The sequence below is a fragment of the Nothoprocta perdicaria genome, unplaced genomic scaffold, assembly GCF_003342845.1.
Source record: "Nothoprocta perdicaria isolate Ctin4 unplaced genomic scaffold, notPer1 scaffold_62, whole genome shotgun sequence".
Lineage (NCBI taxonomy): Eukaryota > Metazoa > Chordata > Aves > Tinamiformes > Tinamidae > Nothoprocta > Nothoprocta perdicaria.
In genome coordinates, this window is record NW_020455888.1 from 1,999,830 (window position 1) to 2,014,769 (window position 14,940).

At 41.8% G+C, this 14,940-nt stretch overlaps 1 protein-coding gene across 1 annotated transcript in view; it reads right to left on the reverse strand.

The window, feature by feature from the left end:
• The window catches only part of FLT1 (fms related tyrosine kinase 1), a 109,684-nt gene that overhangs the window by 94,082 nt on the left and 662 nt on the right, over nt 1-14,940 (reverse strand). Inside the window, exon 2 of the mRNA XM_026049819.1 lies at nt 59-155. The gene's annotated coding sequence lies outside the window, so the exon portion shown is untranslated. The remainder of the gene's footprint in view (nt 1-58; nt 156-14,940) is intronic.

Sequence of the window (14,940 nt, forward strand, 5' to 3'; positions counted from 1 at the left end):
AAAGTGTCAGGTGTATAAACTCCTAGGCAGATTATCAGAAGCCAGCTCAGTTGGTTACCTGCATGTGAGATTTAAAGTCTGGCCTGCTTGAATGACGTGCTGTGGGCCATTTATACTCAGCACAGGAACTTTTAATTTTGATCCTGAACTAGATCCTAGAAAAGCAAAGAAGAAAATTGTTAACAATTGTACATCAGTTCCCAGCATTTAATGCACTCACATTCATAATGTTACACTGGAAGGTGAAAGCAAAGAAAAGGAGCACCCTTCCCCTTATTATGCATATTCTTTCCGTGAGCAAAATCTGCCTGTTCTGACTCAGGACTCACATCCTCTTCCATAAGAATCACTGAGGAAGGAAAGGAGAAACGAAGGCTACGCAGGCTTTGATCTGTAGCTTTGCTCTCAATGGTCCATTGACAGCACCATGAAAGAATCTCTGGACTTCATGGCTATGCCTCCAGCCACATGAGTGCGGTTCTCCTGGCCCATCAGAGCCTCAGACACAGCTGGTGGTGTTTCCCAAGGAAACACCATCAGGACAACTCCTGGAAGAGGAAGAGCAGAAAGCTGCTCCTCCTGTGGCAAGGTCCATTTTTGACCTCTGAAACACTTAACTCAACCTTGAATAACGCACTGCAAAGCTGAGACTCCTCTGGAAAGGGTGAGCAAGGATTTGAAGTCTGCCTGTCTTGACCGAAGGTTGCAAAACTGCTACCTATAGTCCCCCTCTAGGTGAAAGTTCTCCCAGAGTAAAGTGGTGTCAAAAAGCTACTGGACAGCTCTAAGGTAAACTTTGAGAACAAGAACTCCCTAGCAAAATTGAGCAAACAAGCCTACAAAATGTCCCAAGCCACATACCATTCTGGTACAGTRGATGAAAGCCTGGTGCTCAGGGGTTTCATGTAACAAGAATTAGCAAAGGACACTTATAAACATCCAGACACACTTTTCAGAGGCTATGTAAAGGAGTTTCAGAACTCCATGAGACAACATTATGGTCAGAAAGCGAGAGTGTCAGAGGACATTCCCTTCCCTTGCATCAAGCCAGCAAGTGCTGGAAATGCATCACATTTTCCTCTGTCCAGTAATAGGCCACAGGCACAGAAGTTCTCATGTCAGGCAGACAGAAACTCATGACTTGCAGAAGAAACAATCTTTGATCCTATTGCCCTCATGCTGACAGCAAAGTGTTCCAGAAGCTAAGAACATAACAAGCAAATATTTTGAAATGGTTGAAGTCGAAAAACAGTTTAAGTCTAAATCTGGACATGAGTGSAATCTGTGACTGTCTCAGTGGTAGAAGAGAAGAACTGCAAGCACCCCAGACCATTTTACTTGAGGAGAAAGTATTTCATTGTCAACATATGAGGGAAATAACGTCACGTAAATAACCGTACTGTGTGTTTTCCACTCAAACAYGGTCAAGTACAATTTCTGTTGAGCTATTTTAGGCCATTCTAAGCACTCCCTACCACAGCTGAATACTAACATCTGTATGCATCAAACATAGTAGAAATAAGTGAGTCTTATTTGGATGCTGTGAATAACCCACTGGGAAGGCCTCCTTCACTGAGTATAGAAGGAACTTTTGGATACCAGCTCTGGCTAAGATAGGTAACTAGATTTTGACAATCTAAACTCTCATTAGCCCACTGGCTGCTCTAAATTCAGCAGCTTTCCCTCAGCAGTGCATATAGCTTTGGATTAGAGATTGTGTGTGAAAAGTTTCTTCTGAGCAGTGGATCTGACCTCCTTCAGTCTGAGAAAGACCTAGAAGTCTCAAAAGTGGAAGYCTCCACTTTTGAAGAAACACATGGAAGTACAAAATTTTTATGCAAAATGTTAAGATGTAAGGAGGCACTGCCTTCAGCTCTTTTTTGGTTTATTTTTGGCGTTGTTTTGTTCTAAGAGTCAGTGGTCTACCCATTTGCTATTGAGTATTTCCCACCAATTCCCTACAAAATAATATTATCAGCCTCTGTGAGTATTCAGAAAAGTAAATGGGGAGAAATAAATACCTAATGAGTCTCCTAAACTGCTCATTCATGTTTTTTGGCACACGTTTCTTTCCCTTAACACTCTAGGGAGATAAAGTGTAGTGGTTAATTTTAAGTAATTAAATTTCAATATCTAAATTAGTTCCATTTTTCCACTTATCTCTGTATATTTTTCATTAAAGCCATGGATCCAGAAGCATTCCTGTATTTACAACTATTCACCTCTATTTAAAAGATTTAAAGGATATACTTAAACACATAAATATACTAAAAATATAACTCGAATAGGTGAGTTTAAAGCAAGATAATTTTAAACATGTTTTTTAAATAGGGAGGTTCTCTAAACTGAACTGTGCCACAAACGTTATCATGAATTTGAATGGTAATACTATACAAATACACAAACTTCACCCATGATTTGTCTAGACAATCACACTCCTAACTGGAAATGAACATTCATTCAGGCCAGCTGCTAAGATGGGGGAAGAAAAGCAGCAAATCTTTGAAGAAATAATTTACATGGAATCTTGCAATTACACATTTTGCATCTACCAACTAAGCATCTAAACCCTGAGATGCTGGGGCTGCCAAACGATGCACTGTGCTGTTATGGGTGAGCCTGCAATAGATACTTAAAGACTATGAGTCTATTGCTTTTCAACTGAGAAATAATATTTCTAAAACTAAATATTGAGGATTTGAAATAGGCTGRTATAAAAGCTTAGCTCTGCTTGTGTTATGAGGAATCTGGGCACATTGGCTGAGAGGACTTGAGAGCATCCTCACACTGAGCAATCTGACACTTTCATGAAAGCAACATATTCCTGCATTCCGATCACATCTCTTACCATCCTAGAATGGGAGGTTCAGATGTTCTCCCAAGAAAGCGTTTCCACCCAGAAACTATGTAGAAAAGCTAGGAAAGCTAAAAGGACCCMGCAATGTTTCTTGACTATTCCGTGCATAGGAAAAACTTTCTGTAGGATCTGCCAAAGGAGGAGCCAAAATGAGCAGCTGCTACAAGAGGCAGGTTTCTCAGGGCGTGAATTTGGTGGAGGTGGTGCAATCAYGGACAAGTGCCCGGGGAGAGCAGCAGAGCAGCTCCCCACCGTGGACAACAGCCCGGGGCAGCCGCTCTGCAGTGACGTGTCCGGACACTGTCCCCAAATGTCACTGCATGCTCTCCCAGGCAGCGGTCATGAGCTCGTGACTGAGCTCATGGGGAGGCAGAGGGCGACTCCAGCAGTGCAGCGAGCGCTCGAGCCTGATCCGGGCCGGGAACGGGAGACCACCCCGGGAACACGGGCTTCATGCTGTCTTTAAAAGTCTGACAAATGTTAAAGGCAAGAGAGCAGTATAAAAGCGGTCAGTTTTTCTCTTGCAAATTCTAAGCTCATGTAATCAAAAATGTCCTTGTGAAAGTCTCGAGGAAAATAAGATAGCCCAGAAATGTGCTCGTCGGAACAGCCTTAGTGCTGTTAAAAATCAAATGAAAATGGGAAAAAAAACCCTACAATTGTGCTCCACCTTCTAGACAAAAAAGAAGCTCAGATATCTGCATACATTTGCAGACTTTGCCATTTTGCACATATTACATATATCTGAAATATATAGCTGTATTTGTATATATTGCAGATGGGATCTTAGGTAGTGCTCAGTGTTAATCCAACTTTGTTCCCATGGACATAAGCCAGAGTTTCACCACTGGTTTCAAGTCTGTTTAAGACATTTAACTCCAAACAGTTAATCACATCCACTAACATCAGTGCAGTTGGCAGGACATAGCAGATTTGTTGTATGTCATTATATATATGTTATTATACATACGTCATGAAGATAGTTTTCCCCTTACAAAAAAATGAAACAAAAAAATGTCTTTCTGGACTATGCTGCTGYTTTTGTGAGGATGTAAGGCAATGCTCTTACTGGCAAGACACTGGGTCTGAGGAAAAATAGCTTTATTTGACATTCTATCTGTTCCTGGGTCATTAGCTTTCTTACRTTCCTAAATGCTAGAAAACTGACACATTGCACAAATGCAATAGAGTTTGACATGTTTACCAGAGAAGAAAAAGAAGGAGAATAGCAGTGAAATTCCTACTGTCAATATTTAGAAGTGGATTATGTCTTCTGTGTATCTTCTGTGGGCATTTTACTTGACACTGCCTTTTCTGCAGGGTCATGGCTCATCAGGACATGTTCACTTATCATTATGCCTGTCACTGAGCGACCATCAGCAGCCTACCCTCACACTGACCTATATTGGGGGGTACAAACTGCTTTTCATGTTAATTAATCCTGATAACTGAGGAATCCTCCCATAGAGAAAGGAGTGAGCTTTTTTTTGGCATATTCTATTTGTTTTGGAAGGCTTATTAGATACGTCTAAAAGTCAGTCAATGGGGTTTCTTAATTAATGAGCAAACATCAATTTAGCCTGCAAACGCTAGCCAGTCTGCCCAAAATGAGAGACAAATCCATTTTTAATGAAGCAGAGGATAGAATCTGTGAAGTATTTAATGTAGCAGATACTGCTGTCATTCGCAAAGGAATAAAARAATAAAATTTCTTCAATTATTTTCTACCTTTACAAACTGGCAGTGATCTCTCTGAGTGAAGTAAATACAATTTTGAGCAACCTGTTAAGCTAAAGACTGATCACAGGTAATTAAAATAATAAATATATATAATCAATTAACATGAATCATTTTTCCAATATGATACAAGATTTAAAGGGCATATTTGCACTCCTAGTTCTGCAGCCATCTGAGGAACCATTTACAAGTGATCAACTTTCCACCAGCTTTATCAAAACCCAGACCTCATCAAAAACAATTATCTGTTGAACTAACAACGAGGACTATATTCTGGATCACTATATCCATTCCGTCCTTTATCGTTTCTATTTCTTTACATTTCCTTATATCCACTTCACATCTCTGTTACCTTCAATTAAAGAAAATCAATCCACAGGCTAGCTCAATATCTTACTAATAAAAAAAAAAAGAGAGAGATTCACAAACTTCTTTGAAATTAACAGGTTTAGCACACATTTTTTTTATTGCATCTTTTCTTTTGTCATAGTTTAAGGGTGAGGGATTATCTACAGACCACTCCAGTTATCCTGAACATGTTAACTAATCTTTTTCACTGGCATAATGAGAGGTTAAGGAGAGTGATCAGTTTATCTTTGCAGTGTACACAAAGAATTTGACCTTCTGGGTTGAAAGTGCTGTCTGTGGGCAATAAAGTTATCCGTCATGAAGCAATTGTTCTAGTCATTGTTGGATTTGCACACGCTTTAAACCTYGTTAAACATAACTGACCTTTTGTGTTTTCTGCCATCAAATATCATTTCCTCCCGATTTAAACCCATTCAGCAAAAAAAGTATATTTTGTATAGGACAATCATGGCCTGGGAGGAGAGTGCATGTTTTCTTAATAGGGTCTTCACCTCTCTCTGCTCCCTAAAACGTGAGTCACTCATTTCAAATGTGCCCTAGGACTTACTCTTGCTGATGAGCACTTCCTTACGAGTCCTCCCATTGAGGAGAACAGGAAATACTCATGAGTGCAAATAACAAGCAAATGCAAAATCTAGCCCAAACGCTTGGTAGTTATTCATGGGGTTGACCTTCAGTGTCTCCAGTGAAAGCAAGACTGATCTATAGCACGTTAACACGTCCACAGGCTAACCTAGTGGGGTGCATATTGCTTTACTCCGTTTTGTTAGGAAATCCGGGGAATCAGTAGTTCTTTTTTATATCAGAGTTCTTCTGTCAATATACTGCCATATTTTCAAAAGAAACTTCAAGTCCCTCTGTGCATAAATATATTTTATTTGGGTCAAAATAGTCACAGTACTTATCCACAAGTCCCATTTCCTCATTATGCCAAATTATTTTTTTTCCTAGAAAGGAACTTGAGGGGAGGTCTGAAGAATCATTAAAGCTTTGGTTTACACCTGATCACAAGGAGCAATATCAACCAATGGGTCATCCTTAGTTTAATCAAYTCTGAGATTGTCAGCCAATATGCATCTATGAGAGAGGAAAGCTTTTAGGCAGTTGGTTGAAAATTTCTAAGAGGTGACTGGAAAGCTTTGATTTTCCTACTTCCCTGCTTACTGGTGGACTGGGAAGACCTGCTAATGGGAGAAGTTCCTCCTCCCTTTCCATTGTAGGGGGAATGGGGCATTGCAAGGGTTAACCAACACAGCCTGTAAGGTAGCTTTGTCCTTATATCCTGTTTGCTTCTGTGTGGAGATAGGCGCTGTGGGTGCTGATACAGAGCCAACAAATAGAAACATGGCCAGGGTAGAAGAAATGGTTCGAGCTATTTCCCTCCTCAATGGAGTTATCACTTGTACCAGCCTCTGTTGTGACTGAAATGTGTTCTTGTTTGTTTGCAAGATCAAGAAAATTCTTAATAAGTTGTTACCTACAAAATATGCACTATCACACAAAAATCATCATTTGTCCCTTTAATGTCCAGAAGGGGCGTCTTGATTATCTAGTCTGCTCTTCCGAATAACACCTGCCATTAAGATCATCCAACGATTTCTGTACCAAACGCTTAACTCCCAACTATAATTTAAGAATTTAAACTCCCTTTAGATCATAACAGTCAACCAAGAATTCTGTGATTCTGTGAMGGAAATGAATGAGCTAATGGATGAGAAGGCAGAGCTGCTGTATGATCCTGCATCCTAATAAAGCCTGAAAATCATAAGTTTATCACTCTAGATTACAAGAATCCTGCACAGACTAAAGTGCTTGACCCTGACTCTGTGCCCTGGAATTAAAAAGCAGTCAGCAAGCAGAGCAGCGAAGTTACTGCCCAAGGAATATCTGCACAGGCACAGGAAGGTGTATATGTCTATTATTTGAGGATGTCCTTCCCCTCTCAGCTCTGGACTTCAGAGCAAGTGATAAGGGCTTTATTTACTATGCATACACATCTACTTCGTGAATGTGAGTATACACACAGATACAAGATTAGATGCTCCACAGGCAAAGCATAACATTGGCCAGCTAAAAATAGAGGGATTCTGATAGCCCGCATTAACACATCTGAGTAGCACACACCACCACGCCAATGTGGCCAGTGGTTGTAAATATAAACAATTATTTTTCTTTCCAATATTTGCTATTCAACTGTCAGATGTTTTGCTCATATTTGTCCCAGTGTTTTGTAAGACTGTTCTTACAGATATGCATGGTAAAACCATTTTACTCAGCAGCATCAAGTTTCTCTTGTTGATCTCTAGATATTTAACAACTGAAATCACAGTGGATTATTTGAAGTAAATCTGGCCCCAGTTACTACCAACTTAGCCTGGAAGCTAAGAAAACCATGAAGACAACAAGACCATGCAGTTGTGTGTTCTGTGCCCAGTTGTTATCTACTCAAAGGTCCTTGCTTCACCTGCTCTTCCAAACTTTGYAGTCTGTCCATACAAAAGTCACCAAGTACTTTTTGTGCATAGGCATAGGCACTTTACATAATACCATATATAATTAAAATAAATTTCCAAATTAAACCTTTACAATGCCTGATTTAAAAAAAAAAAACACTAAGTTTCTTTTTTATGCATTCACTTTTAAGAATACCATGGCCACAGTGGCACAGGTGCTCATTTATTTGGTTATAGAAGAAGGAAGAAATTATAGAAAAGAAGGAAAAATCAGCCACAGACACAACCTTTTTTTTTTCCCCTCCATTGAGTACATGGAATTGAAAATGGGAATTTAGATGTACAGTCCAACTTCTCCACCATGAACCCTGACCTGACCTTCACTTGGATTAACCAGAACAAGGGGAAAAAGTCCATGCACATATATTACACACTGAAAAAAAACACAGTTGTGATTTGAACAACTGAGGGATGAACAACTTAAAAAGAACAAGTCTATATCTACTGAGACTGTTCTCAGCAAGGATTAATATCAGCAGAGTCAGGCTGTAGGGCACTTCCAAAGGGCCCTTCAGCACAGATGGGTGCTCATCCCATCCAGTGTGATGGGTCTATCCTGACCCTCTAGAGAGTCCCTATGTCCCAGAGATCCCTTGAGGACAGCAGACTGTGTTCCATCCACTGTAGTATGAGATGCCATCTCATACACAATTGTCCTAGGTAACAATATCCATATTACATTTGGTGATAAATCAGATCTATTATTRACATATATCATCATTTATCACACACACACAAAAGAAAAGCATTTAAAATTCCTTTGTAGAATAAAGAGAGATTTTTTCTTGAGCAAATTCAATTTCTTTACTACCTTGATAGTCAAGAATTGTTATAGATTCTCTTGTAGGACAAATTAAGCAATTGAGTTGGGAAACTATTTCACAGAGATATCCAAACAGATGAACTGCCTAACTGCCAGTAATCTGCCATCTGGAACTTGTCAGTTTGCCCAGCAGCAGAAGTCTACCTGTATTCGAGTATATGAGACCGTAGCATTCATTAAGTTGTGCATACAGAAATAAAGAGTAACTCAAAAAAAACCTTAATGCAAAGTTGCTGGATTTCCAAATTGTTCAAGGCTGCTAGCTATCATTGCCAATGCTTCATCACTGCAGATGAATTGTCTGATAACAYTCCAAAAAAAAGGATAAAAATGGGAATTTATCTTCATCCATTTTTCTTTAACCAATGGAACAGAGCTATAAAAAAATGGCTCTCTGTTGAAATCAAGAGAAAATAACTAACACAGCACAACAGTTAAAGAGTTGGTTAGAAGCAGGTCCATACAGGGAATGCCTTTGTTTCCTGTAAGCCCATATTTTCCCACAATTTAAAGGTCACTTATAAAGAAAACTTAGACAAGGTTCCTGCCTTCTTCCTTCCAAGATCTTCCCTTTCCCTTTGGACTGGCAGATGGGGTGGCCTTAAGCACTTGCTTGACACAGGCCACTAACCCTTTCTGCTTCTGGTAGCCGTGTGGACCACTGATGTTCTGCAGCAGGAAACCAGGTAGGTGAGGACAGCACCAACCGAGGTCTACCTCAGTAGGTCAGATTGTGTTTGGCTTTTTGACATGCAAAAAACACAGTTCAATCAACGGCCCAAAGACTAATTCCTGTTTTACTTTTAAATGTCAGCTGAAGTAAAATCCATGGTAGGTGTTTCTGTGGAAAGCTTCTGGGAAGTATGACTAAGAGCAGTTTACATTGGGAAACTATAATCTTTGTATTTACACTGAATCATGAGTACYGATGAACCTAGGAAGAATAATATTTACTCTAGCACTGTAACGGGATACAGAAAGGTAGATTTTCACCCTAAATTTTTGCCAGCACAACRAAAGAAGAAAATTCTACATAGTAGATAATAAAGTGGGATTATACTGCATTATTTCAAATCCACTTGACATAAATATCAATAAAGCATAAATTTTAGCAGGAACTAATTTTAGTTTCCTTAACCCTAAATCCCATAATTTCTTAATATCTGGTAATAGGCTTTAGACTCTCTTCTCTGGAGAATTTTGWCAGATAACTGCTTCCTATAGGGTTTCTTGAACCTATCCTGGAGATCAAATGTTRGATGCTGCTGGAGACAGGACATTGAGCTAAATAGACCCCTTGTCTGATCCAGGATGGCAGCTCCCATGTTTTGGTTACCATTAGCCCGGAGTTATCCTGACGAGAGGTCTTCCAGGGAGAAATGACAATGAGAACAAAAGGAGTGAATTCCTACATTCCATGGAAGAAAAGAATCCCACAGGAAGGACGCTTAAGCGAACTATGTGAAATTGTGRAATTCCTCTCATGAAGCGCCCTCACGCTCATCCTTCCCCACTCCCCCACGCACCAAGCAGGGGGTCCCATTCCCAGAGCACAGGCTTCCCAAGGGAACCTTGGGGAACAGAGACATCTGCTCATGGGTCCTGGGCCTCTACAAGAGCCACAGTGCCCGTACAAACCACCCCCACTTCCGGGGATGTCACAGAAGACATGTCACCACATTAGGACAGAATCTTAAACCCACTAAAATYCTGGAAAGAGCTTTCTTCTAATCACTTCCCCTTCCTCCCTTGCTCTAACAGGCAAGAACAACTCATTTCAAGTGGAATTAATGGTTATGAACAGGTCAATGTGCTGCAGGAGCTCCCAAAGAGGGAAAATGACTTAAAAGGCACCATTTTTAGGAATACTTGTACCATGTATCAATGAATGCTTGAAGAGTAGCCTCATGTCTAGAGATATGTTGGAATCATGCAAGTGCACATCAGTGCTGTCTTCATACTGGATTGTACCTATGTCTAAATATATTACAACGGTAATGCCAGGGTGACTTAACATTGTCAATACGTACAGATTGATTTTGGTAACAAAAAAGGGATGGAGGAAACAGCATAGTAAAATCCTGTCAGCCTGAATGGGAATCTTTTGCTTTCCCATTATCATAAAACACAAAACAAATCCAAGAGAGAAGATGAACAAATTAGATAACTGTTTCACAAGAATTTCTAATGGTCTTGAACAAYAGAGATGTATCATCAGCAAAGTAATCCCCTTTTTATCATGAGTGATGTATTTCCACTCACTATGTGCTCAAAAAGAAATCACAAACAAAAAACCCCAGAACTTCTAGATATGATTCATCACCGAATTAGAAAAGGAACAAGACACCCATTCACACAGATCTTCTCCATATATTCCAATGACTTAAGAATTCAGTTTCAGATAAAAATGCCTCTAAAAGATCTAAAATAAAATCTGCCTTATGCCTCTTATTTCTTGACCAGCAGAGCAAAACGAGCTTATAGCTTGGCTTCATGTTGCAGCATGGATACAGTTTACCAGGTACGATAGGGACAATATTGTGGCACACTTCACTTTGGGCACCATTGCCAGCATTTTCAAAGAATCCCAGAATGGCTGAGGTTGGAAGGGACCTCTAGAGATCCARCTCCCTGCTCAAGCAGGGACACCTAGAGCACGTGGCACAGGATTTGATCCTGCAGGGGTGTTTTCACCTTTCAGGCTGGTTCTTGCAAGATATTTAGCTTTTTATTTTAACCATGAGTTTATGCCATGCTCACCTCCAACCTCAGATGAATGAAGTAGAATTTCTGCATTTTGTTGAGATAAAAGTGTTTGGGCACCTTCATGACAATCACTACAATAATTTTTTAAGATGAGCAGCTCCCACACGGTAGATTAAGACATTGAGCCATTCCTAGCTAGCTAGGAATATCAAGGAAGGCCATTTCTTAGCCCAAGAAGCATGCATCATGAGGATACATCACAAGATCAAACAGAAACGAGCCTGGTGCTGTCCCTACGCAAAGTTCATGCTCCAATTTCTCCCCATTCTTACATCCTTCACAAATAGCATTCTTCATTAATATTAATAAGGAGGTAAAACAGACTGCTGGGGGGAAAGATGAGGTAGAAAGGCTGTGAAGGGAGCAGCTTGYTGCACGGAGGTCTCACACTGGGAGGAGAGGTTGGCCTGAAGAAGCAGGTGTGACCATGGCCATTGGCTTCACGGCAGAGCTGCCCTGCATCTCACTACCTCTAAGAGCTGCAGCAGGAAATCTCAAGCCCTAATTCGAGCAGACCCAGAGGAACAATTTTGCTGATAAAGCCCCACCACAGCCCAACTGGACACTGACTTCTGAAAGGGCCGAACCTTAACCCTCCTCTGCTGAGCCTCTTCCTTTCCCAATCTCAGTTGGACATGAAAAGTAGCAACTTGATAAACATTGGGCTTGAAGTTTCCAAACCACATTAAAGTGTGAGGACTCAGCCACTGTCCTCAAAATCTGGACAATTTCCTTTTGTTCTGTACACCCACACAGTGTGAAGGGCTACTGATTTAAGCCTTTGAAGCATCTGACAAAAAATAGGGTCAGCTTGTTTGTTGTTGTTTTATTTTTGTTCACATGTAAAAAAAAAAAAAAAAATCCCAGAATCTCCCCAGTGAGAAGGTTTTAAGGTTTAAAATGTATGGAGTGTTTCTGGATATGAAGATTTTTGTCATAGAACCATGCCCAGTTCCTTGGTGAACCATAAATCTATAATATGACAGTTCAGTCCAAATGAATCACCCCACTTTAACAGGCAAATCTGTGAGACTGAATCAGCTTTGCTGAGAGTTTATGCTTGTCTGATAAAACATGAGTAAATGATATTCTTTAGTAATACCAGAAAGTTTGGTGCATTATATATATTAAATTCAATAATATATATATTAATATATATATTCAATGTTTTAAAAATCTGTGTTTTACTTCAAGGTCTAAGTCTTCAGTCTTGTGTGGATGGAGTTTGGAATTTTTAAGGGATCAAAGTTCCGAAAAGGCCCAGAAGCCTGGGGAATCCCAGTTTTTCAGGACTCCATGAAGACTTCCATTCCTAATTTCACTTTGGACCACTGCAACAGTGTTTGTGCAGCTGTTTCAGCTGGGCATGCAAATCAAACAGAAACCTTATACATGAAGTTCCATCTGAATAGCACTTTCAGGGAAGTCAAGTTACCTAGAATTTCTTCCTTCATTTTTCTTTCAGTTGACAAGGTTTTTGAAAAATCCATCATTTATTCRGGATTTTTTGATGTATCTAGTTCCCAATGGGATGTCAGATTTATACCACCCTGTCCACAGCTGAGACTATATTAGATTTGATTTATCTGCTCGCTGCCAGTTGTGAGGTACATATCACCTGTTTGACAGCCAAAAATAAAGCTAATTTATCTGTCTCATGTTTTGGAAAACATGGTCACATTGTCACTTCTCCAGGCTGCAGAAATATTGACTTTTCTGGGTAAATCCCAATCCTTTTCATYCCCAAACACCATGGATTAGAAACATTGTCATGCAAAGACCAACGATCAAAACCAAATGCGGCAGCAAAGTTTCATTTTGACCATTTTGTACATAGCTTTTAGCATAACTGCACTCAATATAATTTGTAAAATAAATATAGGCAAACTGTAAAGTAAATGTATGTACTACACAGTGCATACATTGAGTACTACACAGGACAGATATAAGAATATAGCTCTTTCCCACATCACCACARAGAATCCAGAACATGCACTGAAATACTGGCAGGCTGAGGTTCCCAACACTCACGTGTCAAAGAAGTAGAATTTCCTTAATCTCATTCTGAAACAGGAAGCCCATGGCTTGCAGCCTGCATGTTGCTTTGACGAGATTAAATTTAGACATACACAAGTTAAAAGGCTTCTTTCCGTCCCCTCCCTATGAAACCGTCTGCAGTATCTCCTGAACYACTGGCTCTTGCTGTGAATCTGTCCCAGAGCCTGTTGGTCAATGGGAGCTCAGCAGATGCCTTCCCAGGCTAAGCCACAGCAGGGGACCACACCACAGTGATGAATCAAGTCTCACCAAGAACACTTGAGAAGTGAAGCTCTGCCCAGCCTGAGTAAGATTTTTAAGCAGACAGTGTAGGAGGGTGAAATGGGAGGAAAAGTGTAGCAAGTGTCTACGCATGGCACAAAACAACCACTTCTCCAATAACTTTGAAACACTAGGTGCAAATGCAAGTATGGAAAGTTTTACTACTGATTCAGAAGAAGTATGATCATCCCATCTGGATGCTGARAGCTGTGCATGATTTCCTTTTCAACAAAACAAATCGTAACAAGCTGAAAGGTTGCAATAAAGTCTTAAGGATCAAGTTATCCTACTAGGAGGGAAGGAATAACTGTCAGAAAAGCAGTTGTAAAAGCACTAAGCCAAACCAAATTTCAGCAATACACTCCTCCAGTGCCTACTGCAGCTGAGTCAGTCTCAGGATATATCTCATAGCCGGAGCGCCAGGTTTTCCTCTAAGCAAGAGGAGCTTTTCCTGCTCAAGTTGTTCCAGGGTGTATACAGCCCTGGATACACTAGGACAGGAAACTGAGCCAGTCTCTCACAGGATCACAGAGTCCACCTTCTCTTCGGGTAGTGGCTTGCCGTGATTTGCACAACGGGAAACCTTCCCAACAGGAAAGCGGAAGCCTTGGCGTAGCCAGTCACTGCAGGAGCCCATTTGGGAGCAGGTCACTGATGTTCCAGCCCGCGCTCCCAAGGAAGCCTGGCAAGGAGCTGAGGCCACATTTCCTGTGCCTAGGGTGGGTGTTCCATGCCCGTGTCTATTTCATCCTRGCCATGGGAACCTTCTTGGCAGTGGTAACTCATGGGGTGAGGAGACAGCACTTTCCAGGGGAAATGAATATACGCATACACACACACCTATATGAACGCATATATGCATGTGTGTGTTCTATATGTGTACATATATATAAAAGACCTATATATATATAAAATAAATATGAATATAAAATGATGAATCAGCATTTCCCGAGCAGGAAAACGTCCCATTGGAGCGACCCCCCACCCGCTCTCCAGCCGGGCAGCCCCTGGTCGCGGTCGCCACCGGCCGGTAGCGCCGGCAATTGCCGGGCAGGGCTGCTCCGCTCCTCTCCGCGCCGCTCCGCGCAGGGGCCGCTCCGCGGGTACCGCTCCCTCCGCGGGTACCGCTCCGAGGAGCAGCCCGACCCCGGCCACCAGCCTCGTGGCTCACGCGGGACGGGCAGCGCGGCTGTCCCGCTCCCCCGCGGGACTTGCTCTCGCTCCGCAGCTCGGCAGCCCCCCGGGGCTCCGCGGTGGGTAGCACGGCCGCGTAGCCCCGCGTCCCTCCGCGACAGGCTCCTCTCTCCAAGTTAAATAAAACTCCATCAGGAGGCACGAGACCGTGCGCGGGCGGGCAAGGTCCCTCCGCTGTGCCCGTGGGCTCCGGCTCCAGCGCGGCCGCCCCGGGGCCGCCGGCAGCGCCGGGAGATGCTCCGCGGTGCTGCGCGGCTGCTGCCCGGGCAGGCTGCGCACCCGAGGAAACGGGAAACCTCCCTCTTCTGCTTAACGGGTAGAACTGGGAGAGGCTGCGGGTCCGAAACAAAGCGAGGAAGAAA